Below are 14867 nucleotides of genomic sequence, written 5' to 3'. Positions count from 1 at the left end.
ATTTCTGGGAGAGAGTTTAATAGCCCCAAAGAAGACTAAATACTAAATTTCAGTCATTTTGGTAAGATAATGTTCCCAAGACCTTCAAAATACCGAAATCGGTAGACGTATATAGGAAAATTTCTGAGGGGAAGTTAAATAGCCCCAAAGAAGACTAAATACCAAATGTCAGACACTTTGTTAAAATAATGTAGCTGAAACCTTAAAAATACCGAAAATCAGCAGACAGACGGATATCACATATTGTCACCATAAATGCCCGAAGACGTATCTAAAAAAAAACATCAAAATTCGTTTTTTGATTGAATCTAATACATAAAACTAAAATACATGCTTCTGTAAAATTTCAAGCTTCTACATTTAAAAATATTCAAGAAATGACATTTCGAAAATGGGATAACTTTGCAGATGTTGTTCTAATGATGGATCCCAAAACCAAGCGTTTTGGCGGTTTTGGTTTTATTACTTACTCCGTTCCGTGCATGATTGATAATACCCCAAATACTCGCGCTCATAACATAACATAATAAACAAAATAAAACAGTTTTTCATTTTATAACATTTTTTGCTTCTTCTGTAATCTTATGGCTTTGTTAGTTGCGTGTCTTTAGGCATTTATGGTGACGATATATACTTTATATGGTCTCCGAAGAGTATTTCCATGACTTTCTTTCTTTATATGGTCTACGAAGAGTATTTCCATGACTTTCTTTCTTTTTATCACCGTATCCGAAAGGCACGTCTAACGACACCGCCTCTAGAGAAATTTTACATATCTGAAATTTTCAGACTGAAAATACACAGGAAATGTCAGAAGACATTATGCCATCGTTGACAATTCTTGATGTTGTTTAGCCTATGAATCGAAACCAGGTATTCAGTGTGCAAGAATTGCACATGAATTCCCACTGCTCTTGGGTAATATATTGATGGGATCCCAGCAAAACGTTCGATGCCTAAGATGCTATTCAAACAGAGGTGCATGTGATTTGGCATATCATCTTTTTAGCATCTTCACTTATTCTTTTTACAAAAGCGTTACGCCCAAAAAATCCAAACCATTTTCGGATCCTGAGCAATTGCAACGTCTCTCAAACAGATATTCTAATTTCCGCAAAAACTCTACTTTAAGTAGGAGAGTCGCAGATTGTAGCAATTTTAATCTAAATACATGAAAAACCTCTCTCTCTCATCTCTAACTTTTGCTCATCTACTGCCAGACTATGCAGGTGCGTTCTGTTTTGTAGATACGAGACAGATAATCTATATAAACTTTCCTAACTCAACTATTTACCTATGCCCTATCCAGTATGAACACTATCTATTGTTGCAGTGCACATAATTGAATGCATTAATATTGCATTAATCCTTACATTTTTTTTTCATTTTTTAGAAGAAAAACATTCCGTAGTGGGTTTAGAACGAATTTTAAACATTATCCCTAAAAGCAAACATAAAACCTATCTACTAAAGTAGCAATATAATGTAGCACATGTCTAACATGTGTGTAACAATCGGTTTTTTTTCTGTAAATTTCACATATGGCAAATTAATAAAAGTAACACGAACTAGCTAGCACCTAATATCATTCGTTGGATTTATGTGTTCTTAGTTTGTTGCAATACACTTAAATGTTGCTATTGGGTGAAACTTTTACCATGACTCAAACAAAACAAAAACAAACAAACAAGCGGAAGCAATTCTATATCGTAGAACATGACAGAATTCAATTACGATAATAATAGATAATATTCGAGCAAACATTTGCTTGCTGTTTGTCTTGTTTCTGTGGAGAAAAAGTAAGTACATATTAATAATAATTTTATAGAACTGTGAACTTAAAAGTGTTTGTAATTTTAACTAAGCTACAGGAATTCATTTTGGCAGGGTATCAATGATATTTTGTTGTTGTTGTTTTTTTTTTTTTTTTTTGCATGTAACCTTCTAATACTTGTTGTATTTTAACGAACATGTTTAAATTAGGTTTTCAGATTAAAAATTAACTTAGTTGGAGACTTCCCTCATATGTTAATTACTTTTTATAACCAAATTATTATTAAAGAAATTTTCTATTCACAACAAATTTGATATTTCTAAATTCAATTTTTAATTTTTTTTAATTCTTCTGCACTCGAAAAAACGTTTTTACTTTACAATCTGTGTTTATGAAATTTTCCTAAAATGTTCCTAATTGCATGCATACAAAAAATGGGTCATAATTCTTTTTTCAGTTTGTACAGCACATTTCAAAAGAATAAACAGTTTAATTTTCTTGGCCAATGTTTGTTTTTTATAGTGAGATTGTAAAATGGTGTCTTTGAGTTTCGTTATGTTTCTTATTTTTTAAACAACACAACACACCAAACATAAACAAACAATTCTTGGTATCATAATCTAAAAAAATGAGACCATACTATGAAAATCCCTACTTTCACACATCAAGCAAAGAAAACAGTCAATATTCCTTACCTCTTGCCCTTAATTTATTATTTAATCCACAACAAACTGAACCACCACCAACAACGTTAAATGATTAGTTCTTGTCACACATAGATATTATTGAAACAGTGGGGCGAATTCACAGGTTTTGGGAGCTCGACAAATTTCTGGAGAAAAATGTTGAAGCCCTAACGAAGACTTAGTACTATATTTCAGCCATTCCGATGGGATAATGAGGATAAAACTTTAAAAATAGACATAACCGGGAGGTACCGGTCTATGGAAGCTACATGGACCGATATAAGCTATTTTCAATACCTAAACATCCTCGGAGTAATAGGAATTTCTGTTCCAAATGATGAATCTATATATTATATACACTGATGTGAAAAATAATAAGGACAGTGACATTCTCTGCCTTTGGCCGTTCCTAAGATGTGTAAAATGGAAGAATTAGCGATGGAAATTTGTTTTTGAAAATGTACATGTATTGCAATAAGAAATCCCTTTACGATTTCGATTTCTTTCCGTTTCGTTTTTATAAGAAACAAATATTTTTCGTAAAATGCGCGGTTTCTGCTGTGAAAAATAATAAGGACAGTTTTTCGTTTTAGTGAAAATAAATTCATATTATTTTTAGTGATTCCTTTTTGTAAGTTAAAGCTTAAAATGAATTAATTTCTATTCATTAAATGTTAAATCTACAGATATCACGGTGCTCTTGAATCAAATTTAAATGGAAGGTGCTTACACCTTGGAAGTTTTTGCGGATTCTGAAACTCCAATGTTCATAGATGAGAAAAAGCAAAAAAATCGCCAGAGCGCTTTTTAAATAAATTGCGATTCAAGTTGACATTTTTATGATTTGTTTAGGTTTTCACGATTTTGCTTAAAAACCGCAAGTCCTATCAAAATGAAACTGAAGAAAATGTTGTAGCTATGAAAATTCTCTACAAGATTGGCCTTCACGGTATTTTCGAAGGTTTTACCATTTTTGAGATATTGAAGTTCAAATTGGGACAATGGACTGACTGTATTGCCCCCTTATAAAGCAATGTCATGAAGGGTGCGCCTTAACTGATTTTAAAATGAAAACCTCTTACACAGGGGAAGTTTTTATGAATTTTGAAACAGCAATGTTCATAGATGAGAAAAATCCAAAAACAAGAAAAAATCGCTGTAGGGATTTTTAAATAAATCGCGGTCAAAATTCACATTTTTAGGTGTTTTTTAGGTTTTCACGATTTTGCTTGGAAACCGCAAGTCCAATCGAAATGGAGCTAAAGAAAATGTTGTAGCTGTGAAAATTCTCTACAGGATTGACGTTTATGATTTGTCTCAGGCTGTACCATTTTTGAGATAAAGAAGCTCAGTTTACATTTTTAGGTTTTTTTGTTAAGGTTTCGCGATTTTGCTTGAATACGGCAAGTCTTATCGGCATGGGACCTGAGAAAATCTTATAGCTGTGAAAATTCTCTACAAAAATTGCTTATGTAATTTTTCCTAGGTTGTACCATTTTTTTTTTTTTTTTTTTTTTGGATCCTATATATATAAGTTTAAGTTGGGAAATTGCAGTCATTACATTGTCTTATAAGGAGACGATACAGAATTAAATTGAATTTGAACTGTCCCATTTTCAACTTCTATATCTCAAAAGTTGTAAAAACTACTAAAATATCATTAAGGCCAATCTTGCAGAGAATTTTGATAGCTACAACATTTTCTTTATTCCCAATTTGATAGGACTTGCGGTTTCCAAGCAAAATTTAAGGCGTTTAAATAGGAAAACATTCCAATCTTACGTTCATCATACGATGGAAAATCTAATCACTCTAAGTGATGCATAAGATGTCTTGAGAAAGTTGCTGGTGATATATAAAATACCTTTAAATTGTTGGGTAAAACATTATAAAGACGCGCTACTCTTAGTCAGTTTTCAATGTAATCTTGGTTATGGATTGAAGTGTCCTTAATATTTTTCACACAACTGTATATACAGTCAGACGAACATCGTTTTATCCACTTAGAATATTTTGCTAATCATTATTTCGATATCCACCTTATGGTGGAGGTATAAAACAGGAAAAGTCGTCATAATCATGCGAATACGTAATGCAAATGTTCCGTACATATCACCCTTCATTGGGGATCTCTTTTGAAAACACGCACATCATGATATTGTGGAGATGGCATCGTGTGTTGAGGGTTTGTTGTTGTTGTAGCAGCGTTGAAGCCTAAGTAGAATGAACCGATTGCTGGTGGAGATTGAGTCGTTATGGAAACCATACTGATGATCGGCAACTTGAAAGTTACTTCTTCTGATTGTTGGGAGTAGAAACAAAAGATTCAAAGATCTTTGAAACTGACGAAAAAGTGGTCTGTCCGATTTAACTTTTCTGACCTGGCTCTCTTCAAAAGGGAGGTATCCCTCTATATTTTCAAACGGTTGAGAATGATGAGAGTGGTTATCGACAGGTTGTGGACATTGGGAAGGCAATCATATTTTGTTGTTTCTGGTTCCTATCTTTCCAGATTGCCTGCGTCCATAAAGAAAGACAGGTGAGTTGATTTAGCTAGGCTATTAAACAAATGTAGAATGTCTCGCGGTCACAATCCACATGCAGGGCCTTTGTTGGGTAACGTGCCATAAATTCGTGCCAAATATGAATTGAGGCGGCAGCATTGTTCGGATCTTAACTGGAATAAAACACCTTGTGTTTGCTTTCACAGTTGGCGTTCATTTTCTGCAATGGATGGAGGTGGTCTCTAAGTACGAAATTCACACTGCATTGCCTGCGAATGCTTTTCAAGACTGCCTGATAGGTTCGTTGGTTGATCTAGAGATTATCGTTTGTACATATGTACTTTTCCAGTTCATGAAGATCTCTCCTGACGTGCCTGTTTGGGGGATAACATTCAAGCAGGTACTGCATCTTTGTCTCCTTATGTAGATGGTACGCTGGAGTCATGAGAAGGGTCCCTTATCCAGTCCTCAGGCTGACATTCTGGCAATTTTGAATATTCTTCCACATGCATACTCCACTGGCGCCGCATTGATTACCCCAGACCGCCCTCTTGCTTTATAAGATGTCAACAAGGTTTCTTATTCAGGGCTTCAAGTACAGCCGAACAGCGACTTGAGAACCTATTTTTTATCTTGTTTCTTGCACGGACGACTTAAACGTGCTGTCGAACGTTACACCCAATATTTTGGTGTAGTTATTTGTCGGAGTCAGGACGCAATCCACCAATATGGTCTGGGGGATCATCATTTCAGTCGTCCAGGTGCTGAACAGTGTGGCAGTGGATATTTTCATATTCCTCAGATGAAATAAAAGCACTACGTCAGTTATATAGATATTTAACCTATCACATATGTCATCGACGATAGGACCAGACGCCAAGATCGTACAATCCTCCCCATACGTTACGATCTCTATGCCGTCTGGTGTGGAACTTCCGATAGGTACAGGCTAAACAGCTCCGCAGATATCAATCCGCTTTGGGGAACACCTTGCTGGCATTCTTGCCTGGTTTCAGTAGCGGGACAACCCTGTCAACTTTTCAGGCTTCTGGTACAATTGATTGGCTAATGATAGATCGAGGACTCTTCTTAAATACTCAACCCCAGGATCATACAGTTGCTTAAGCATTAGCATTGAGATTCCGTGTGTGTCTGCTGCTGAGATGGGATGACGGTTTGCAAAAAACGTAAATTTCAAACACAATAGTTAATATTTCAATATTTTTCCCAATGCTATGTATTAAGAACTGATGAATTTATTACCACTGCATCTGGATTGTTCATTGCGATGGTAAAATTGACATAAAATTGATTATACAAAAGTTTGAGTGAGTAATCATAGACCTAATATAAAAATCAAGATCAAATTTCTAAGCCCTTGAAATCGAACTTTCATTCTTGGCATCACGTTTTTCGTCCAAGTACCCAGCAAAATTTTATGGAAGTGGTTCCATGAGATGCCATGATTTCACTGGATCTTTTGCATTGGTTCAAATGAAGTCGTGATAGATCCGATCTTTTCTTCAGCATTTGAACGAATTCCACGAATGATAAATCAACTCGTGAAAGATCCGATCTTTTCTTCAACATTTATACCCATTCAAAGGAAGTCGTGAAAGATCCGATATTTTCATCGGTATTTGAACCCATTCCATGGATCCAATTGAGATGAAGTTTATTTTTAGGTATATTTTCTTTTATTTATTACACTGTGCAACAAAATGGATGTGAAAATCTGGGGCACGGAAAATTCCTCTTGGGAAGAATGGCCTTGATGAGTATATTAAGAACCCCGAAGGACAGATCCGCCGTGATCGAACTTCCGCGTTGTGGCGTGATGAATTTTTTGCTAGAGGCCCTGTAAGGCATCAGGAATTAGCGTTGTATGTTTGTTCACTAATGTTTTAGCTCTTAAAATAAAGGACATTGAAGGAAGCGAGTTAGAAGGTCGAAGTGCTCTACGAAAATAATCCTCATTCGATTTGACTAAAGACATATTATCTCAAAAATAAGCTAAAACAACAGTGAACAAAGATATTACGCTAGTTCCTGATGTCTTACAGCGTCTCTAGCAAAAACTTCCTCACGCCATAATGCGGAAGTTCGACTCATGGCGGATCTGTCCTTCGGGGTTCTTAATATACTTACCAAGGGCTTTCATCCCCAAAGAGAATCATCCATGCCCCAAAATTTCTGTTCACAGTGTTATTTATAGGAAGTCCCCAATATACCCAGCAAAATGTTCGATGCCATAGATGCTATTCAAGAATGGGTGCAAGTGAAATGGAATGTCATTTTTTCAGCATCTTCACTCATTCTTTTTACAAGAGCGTGACCCCCAAAAGATGCAATTCATTTTCAGATCCTAAGCATGTCATCTTTACTAACTCGATGGAATGGCATCTTCAACAATTCTTTGGAATGGCATCTATACCAATCCTTTGGCTTGCCATCTTAACCAATTCCCAAGAATAACATTTTCACTATTCTTTGGCATGTCATTTTCACCAACCCTTTGGCATGTAATTTTCACGTCTTGTTCGGAAAATGCTGTATTGAAAAATGATTTTATTTTTTTTATTTTATTAATTCAAAGGAGTTAATGAAATAACTATAATTTATTTATCATCATAAAGTTTACATCTATATTTGCAGTTTGTTCTCGTTGTTGTAACAGTAGTTAATATGTTTGTATTCTCATTTTTCTGCTTAATCTGACTCTTGGTCTATCAGTCGTAAGAATGTGGCTATTTCGCTATTTATATGGTTTGTAACCACAAAGCTGCAAACTTAAGTTTCTTAGCAGGATTGGTAGGGCAATTGAAAAGGAGCAGTGTGTCGTGGGGGCATGTTTTCCACGGTGTCATCAGTACTTGCCCTATAGGAATTTTGACGGCTGCACCATCCCGAGCGTATTGACCCAAAACTACACTGGTTTGTCCTGACAGCTGGCGCTTCTCAGCTGCGATAGATGGTGGATGTTCTCCAAGGACCGCATTCACACAATAACTGCGTTTGGAATTCAGAAGAGGTTTTCTTCACTCTACGGGTCTTGGACTTCTTGATCCTAAATTCTACGTACTACTGTCATCCACACTTAAAATTTATTATCCAACGTTTCAAACTTGGACAGTGCGTAGTCTGCTCGATGACATCAAACAACGAGGGTGCTTGACAATATCAAAGGGCTTTGCTAAATCAAGTGTCACTATCACTGTTCTATCGCACACCTTGCTCTGAGTGAGTCTTCGGCTAATATGGAGATGGCCTTCAGCGCAGTTGTTGTGCTGCTTATGGATCCTATGCTATTGATCGGCAACTGGAAAGTTATTTCTGATGGTGGAAGAACTAAAGCCACAAGGGTCCTTGCTACGGGCGACAAAATCGGCCTGTAAGATTCAACTTTGCTGGCATCCTTTTCGGGCTTCAGTAGCTGGCCTATTTTCCAGACTTCGGGAACGATGTGTTTGGCAAGCGGCAGGTTGTAAATTTAAGTGAGAAACTTGACTTCCGGCTGTCCCAGCTATGTTTACTTCGTCCACTCTCAGCCACTGATTTTGTTTCATCTTACAAAAGCTTTTCTATTATCTTCTCATCACCAGTTCAGATTTCGACATGGACTCCAACAGCATTCCTTTAAGAATTTCTGTTCGTGAACCTACATTTAACTTGTAATTTTATAACAAAATTTTTGGAAATGTATACTCTTTTGTTTTGATGTCGCTACATGTAGGGATGTACAAATCGACTATTTTTTTTTTTGTAGTGATCTGTAAAAATGATTCAAATGCTGATGAAAAGATCGGATCTTTCACGACTTCCTTTGCATGGGTTTAAATGCTAATGAAAAGATCGGATCTTTCACGACTTCATTTGAACCAATGCAAAAGATCCAGTGAAATCATGGCATCTCATGGAACCACTTCCATAAAATTTTGCTGGGATGGAGCCAAAAAATAGAATCGAACTGCACTCTTTGATACTAAAAGAGTTTCCTTGTCTGTGCTAGGATCTTATTTGTAAATACATAAGTATATTTTATAAATGTTTTAATTAGTAGTATGTCCTTATGCATTTCTTGCAAATGTTTGCTTGAATCCTATTTCAAGTACATAAATATATGCAAAATCTGTCGAATTGGTTAAGATGTCATGCCAAAGGGTTGGTAAAGATGACATGCCAAAGTGTTTGTGAAAATGCTATTCAAGGAATTGGTTAAGATGTCATGCCAAAGAATTGGTTAAACTGCCATTCCACTGGGTTAGTGAAGATGACATGCTTAGGATCTAAAAAGGAATTGCATCTTTTGGGGGTCACGCTCTTGTAAAAAGAATGAATGAAGATGCTAAAAAAATGACATTCCATATCACTTGTACCCATTCTTGAATAGCTTCTTTGGCATCGAACATTTTGCTGGGGTATGATTAGCCACTCTATCCCACTTATCCCACTGTAGAACGATAATTTCATGATATTTATATGAACAAAAAAAAAAAAAAAACAAATGTGAATAAAGAAATGACATGGAAGTCATGGCTACATAATCTTATTTACCCCCAAGAATTACCACCAACCACCCCATGTGTGTTTTTTGTGTGTGTGCTATTTTCTTTTGTTTTTCTTTTTGCATGTTACATGCAATATGTTCGAATGCATGAATAAGTATGTACGTATGTAATATGTACTGCTTGAATTTACTACTCAATGTTGTTGTTAATTTATTACCTCAAATGTGAATCATGAGAGTCCAAACGAATGCTATTAAATATTGATTTTTTCAATTTCAATGGTGTAATACCAATTTGGGAATAGCTCATCGTACAAAGTGATACTAATTTGGGAATTACTTGAACAAAGTTAATACAAATTTGGACATTATTTATATAAGAATAGCACGCAAATTGTTTAAATGTTTCAGTGTTTTGAATTACGGAAGTTAAAAAAAATACAACACACTAACTTAAAAAAACAGCAAAATGTATTTTACTGAAAGTTAATGAGTTCATACAAATATTAGATTAATATTTAAATAATAGATTTTTAAATAAGTTATCTTAAAAAGCAAAAACATTTTTATAAATAGCGTTTTATGCCTACAAAAAAGAGACATCAGAATATCTTAGTTACTATTGGACGTAGCAGCGGTGCCAAGTTGGTGGTTTTCCCGCTACATGTGGTGATTTTTGACGTACAAAAACCACTGTTTAAACAGGAATGTCAACTGTTTTAAGGTAAAAATCGCTACAGACCTATGGTGCGTATGTGGCGGTAGCGAATTTTACCTCGGAACAGTTGACATCCCTGGGATGTAGTGCCACTGTTTGCCAGACATAACCATCGTGTCACCTGGTCTGACAAATGACGTCACCTGGCATGACAACCCTTTGTTTCTCTTGGATCAGACCATTTTTCTATAATTGTCTCCATCAACAGCCCGCCCGATTTGATCGCCTCAGAACGCCAAACTTTCATCAATAATGGGTAGCTAATTGGCATAGTTTCACCACTTTAGACATCTGCCCAACCCTTCTGATGTTCGGGTAGCAGAAAGGACATTCAGAGTCAGAGATCTGATTCTGGTAGTTAACAAGATAGTTGGTGAGCGGAACAAGTGGTATATATGAATATATGAATTGTGCGCAACGGTTAAGTAAAGAACCTGCTGAGGATGAACCACCACAATTTATAATGGATGATGTTGTGAATGTCATCAGGAACGCTAAATCTTCCAAAGCGTTTGGCCCTGATGGAATCTAGACGGTAATGCTGAAACAGCTGGATGTGCCTAGAGGCGATTATCTCACTAATGTTTTCAACCGTTCGATAGCCACCCATACCGTTCACAAAGTTTGAAAAATGGACAGGATGCCCCGCAACTGAAGCAAAGACCCTTGAGACTTTAGTCCTCCCCAGTGTCAGAAATAGATATCCATTTGACGATCAACAGCGGGGGGTTCATATTTCACCGATCTTTCCAACTTCTTCCACGCGAGGAATATGCAAATATTCGCCACTAAATCTACGGCCACTCTGTTCATCATATGGACGACAGAGGTGAGAACAGAGTTAGTTGAATGTCATGGTCGATGGTAGCAAAAGTCCAACCACAAACTACCCCAAAATTCGAGGGGTCACATTTGACAGCATTTTCATGTCTTCCGCGGATGTCACAGCTATTTGCGACAAGCTGTCCGCTCTATTGCAGCTGAAGTCAGCTACCACGACAAACGAAAGTAGTTTTGGCTCCGTCTAAACTCCTATATATATTCATATACATATGTAACGTACTCTATTCGTCTTGCCTTCCTATGGACAGGTTCAAAAGTCGGCTACGCGAACAAAAGTATACTTTATAACTTAAAAACGATACCCATATTGCCCAAGTAAGAATAGTAAAATGTCAAGACCCATATCTCGGAAATTATGGACTGCCCCGGGAAAAATAAATATCGTAGTGATCAGGGTCCCAAGGATTACTTATGATAAAATTTTTAACCCGATTCGAGAGCTGTTCATAAACAGAGGAATGGTGTTACTGTAAGACATTTCCGAAATTCCAATACCCATATCTCGGGATATGAGGGTCCCAAGGACTACCTATAGTAAAAGTTTCAGCCCGATCCGAGATGTGTCCCTTAACGAAATATTTACTCTTTACAGAATCCAGGTAACAAATCTGGTTTTGGGCCCGACTGCGAATATTTTTGACAACTTTACACAGCTATAATGGCATGCATTTCGCGAGATATTGGCCTTCGAAATTTCGTAATCGAGAAGTATGGACTTCCCCGGGAATACTATAGCTTCGTTCCAGAACTCAAAAGTTTTTACACATTTAACACATTTTTCCCCAAAATGCGTTCCCGTACAACAAAAAGTTGCAAAATGTTCACTTCTCTTTAAACAAAAATGGCGCTGAATATCTTTCTCTTTAGAAACTTTTTACACGACAAATTTTGGGCGAGCAAAAATGTGCAACATGTATGCCGGCTTCTGATTGGCTGATACGCCGACTTTGACATTTGATCCAGTTTTTTGATGTTTCTGCCATTTTTCCGTTCCCGTACATTTTGGCAAAATGTGTATGTGGAACTCATTTTCCACAGTTTGCTCTTTTGACACTTTTATCATTTAAAAAGTACTGGAACGAAGCTTATATGTATATCGTTGTGATCAGGGTCTAAAGGACTACCTATGGTGAAAATTTCAGCCCGATCCGAGAGGTGCCTCTTAATGACGCATAATCGCATTTAGTCTTTACAAAATCCATGGAATAAAGCTTGTTTTGGGCCCAACTACGAATATTTTTGACAACTTTACTATAGCTACAACGGCATGCATTTTGCGAGATATGGGCTTTCGAAGTTTCGTAATTGTTTGTGGATCGTACTTTTCTTGATAATCCTCTCTTTAACCCGGCCTTAAAATAAGACCTAAGTCTCCGAGTTTCACAATAGTCCTTAGTAGAACGTCTCTTCCAAAGTGGTTATTATCAATAAACTTATAATTCAAAAGCTTCTGATAAAAGTGGGCGATGTACCTAAACTCATGTTTATGTATTTTGGAAATTCAGTCAGTTCCATTTTTCCTATTGGACTTTGTTTTACTTAACCACACCTTGGCCAACTAAACGAAATTAATGATTACATTTACGAATATTCCTTCTTTCAATAACAATTAACATCTTACCTTATTGATATGTTTTTCGATTAGACGAGGGCTTCTGTTCCTATCCTCATGAAAACTGTATCCAAAAATGCAATCTGACATACATAAATAAGATGCTGTCAATAAGATTTTATTTTTTCCATTATTTCATTGGAGGGCTATAATTTTGGGCAGTACGGCAGTGAGCGAGGGTGCAACATACAACAACTTCGTTGTATTCAATTAATCTTGATGTCCATTAATTTGTTTTCTATTCATTCTTTACAGCCAACTTTCAAATTGATATGAGCAGAGTAACAAAACTCTGACTGGTCTATCTTCTCCTTCTTCTTTCTCCGCACTTTCCTATGAATATGTCTTCGTTAATTTCTTGAGAGCCGTGTAAGTAGCAGTATGGCAGTATGTACTTGAAAACAAAAGACTCGAAAACACAGCCAGAACAATTTAAAGCCAGCCGAATGGTGACGAACGTATTCAGAACAAGAAGACAGCCGGAAGATTTAGATGCGGGTTAAAGAAGATGAAACTGGCATTGATGGTTTAAGCGGATGATATGTCATTGGTTTCCAAGCCATAAAAAACACTACAGTTTTGTTGTTATTTGCTACTGTCGCCGTCTTTCTTGAATGAATAAAGATCTTCACTTTCACACGCGGTACTCTCGTCACAAAATGTTTTGCCTATGTATGACGCGACGGAAGGCGGCGCGGCGATGTGTGTTTTGTTAGTAGTTTTTGTATTCACCCCGCCACACAAAGGGTATCAAGGATATTTATTTATAAATTACACTGAACTGTGCGAGAGTACTAAAAATAAATCCAGCCACAAGAAAGGGGGAAGGAAGTTGACAGGCAAGGCTATGCAAGCAATTGCTAAGATGAGTAATCACAGCCTTCTTGACATGTACAGACAGAAAGTGCAAGGCTTTCTTAATGTTTTCTTTTTGTAATATTACAATTGCCCGTTCATTTGTTTTACGTTTAACTTTTCGCCACTGTTGTGATGGGAGGGCCCACTTTATTCATTACACTTCTTATTACTTCTTATTAATGACGAGGAAAAATTATACAGAATACAATAATCCACACACTCCTCTATGAAATGAACACGAAATCAATTGTGAAAACCAAGAGAGACAATTTTCGTTTTAATCACGTTTCTGTTACGTAAATCGATCTGTTAAAATAATTAAACACAATTAATAACTAAAACATTAGCACGTTCAACAGAAAATTCGGGTAAGAGAAAAAAACAGAATTTATAAAATCGGAAAAATGGTAAATCTGCTCGTCGTATCCGTATCGCGAGATGTTGGTTTTACGCCAAAGAACCGAGTTACACTGATTTCAACAGCGACGGCGTTGCTGAAATGTTCTTAACGGCGTTAGTAGTGGTCTTTTCACATAGAGACTTATAAATCGAATTCGACGATAATATATCGTCGGTGTCATGCTTAAGTGTTCCATGCGCAATTTGCCTGACTCGAGAAAAACTCAAGTTAATGTTTTATAGTACGTTTACATATAACCGGATTTAACAAACCCACTGGGTTTTAAATGTCAATTCCATTGCTTATATGTCAAACAAATCCTCATAAAGAAGGTTAACCCGGCAAAAAGCTCTAGTGTGTACGGAGTTTTAGTCCGTACAGGCTAGATGTGGTGCCAAAATCCAATACTTTAAGAGTTCAGTTCTACTAAACTAAACTCAAAGAATATATTAGGGGGTTGTTTTAGTCAGATATCTGTTATAGTCTAGAAGTTATGGCCAATTTGTATAAATGCAAAAGGCGATTGATTTGTTCCATAGGATCTTTTTTTCATGTTTTTGGCAATTTGTGTCACATGGACCACTTTATGTCACATTTTAACAAACAAACTTTTGATCAATTGTGTTCCACCTCCGTTATGTGAGGTGCTGCTGTAGAGCTGAAAATTCGGGGGCTTCAATAAAACAGTTGCAGTAGAAAATAAATGCTTTAGGGACCATTGTTATATGTTTCCTTTTGCATTTATTAAAGATGTGGACTCCTCCACTTTCGAAAAACAGAATTTTTATTAGCTTATTTTTATTGTCTTATTTCATCGTTTAATTCATTCGAAAAAATTAATAATCGTTCTTTGAACTATTGGTGGTTGAAATAGAATTCTATTTTAATTCATTTTCTGACATTTTAATTATCATACATGTCTTTTATTAAGCGGGAGGCGTTAAATTAAAGGAAAATAAATTTTA

The 14867-nt window shown here is 36.2% G+C and overlaps 1 protein-coding gene across 2 annotated transcripts in view; it reads right to left on the bottom strand.

The window, feature by feature from the left end:
- Ptpmeg (protein tyrosine phosphatase Meg) overlaps positions 1–14031 on the bottom strand; it is a 42747-nt gene extending 28716 nt beyond the window's left edge. For both annotated transcript variants that reach the window (XM_073979895.1, XM_073979896.1), the window contains exon 1: positions 12654–14031. The gene's annotated coding sequence lies outside the window, so the exon portion shown is untranslated. The remainder of the gene's footprint in view (positions 1–12653) is intronic.
- Positions 14032–14867: the final 836 nt, after the last annotated feature.

The sequence above is a fragment of the Musca autumnalis genome, unplaced genomic scaffold, assembly GCF_047663935.1.
Source record: "Musca autumnalis isolate F117 unplaced genomic scaffold, ASM4766393v1 scaffold_4, whole genome shotgun sequence".
Taxonomy (NCBI): domain Eukaryota; kingdom Metazoa; phylum Arthropoda; class Insecta; order Diptera; family Muscidae; genus Musca; species Musca autumnalis.
Note: the sequence above shows the minus strand (reverse complement) of the source record. Positions and strands in the feature narration are given on the sequence as shown.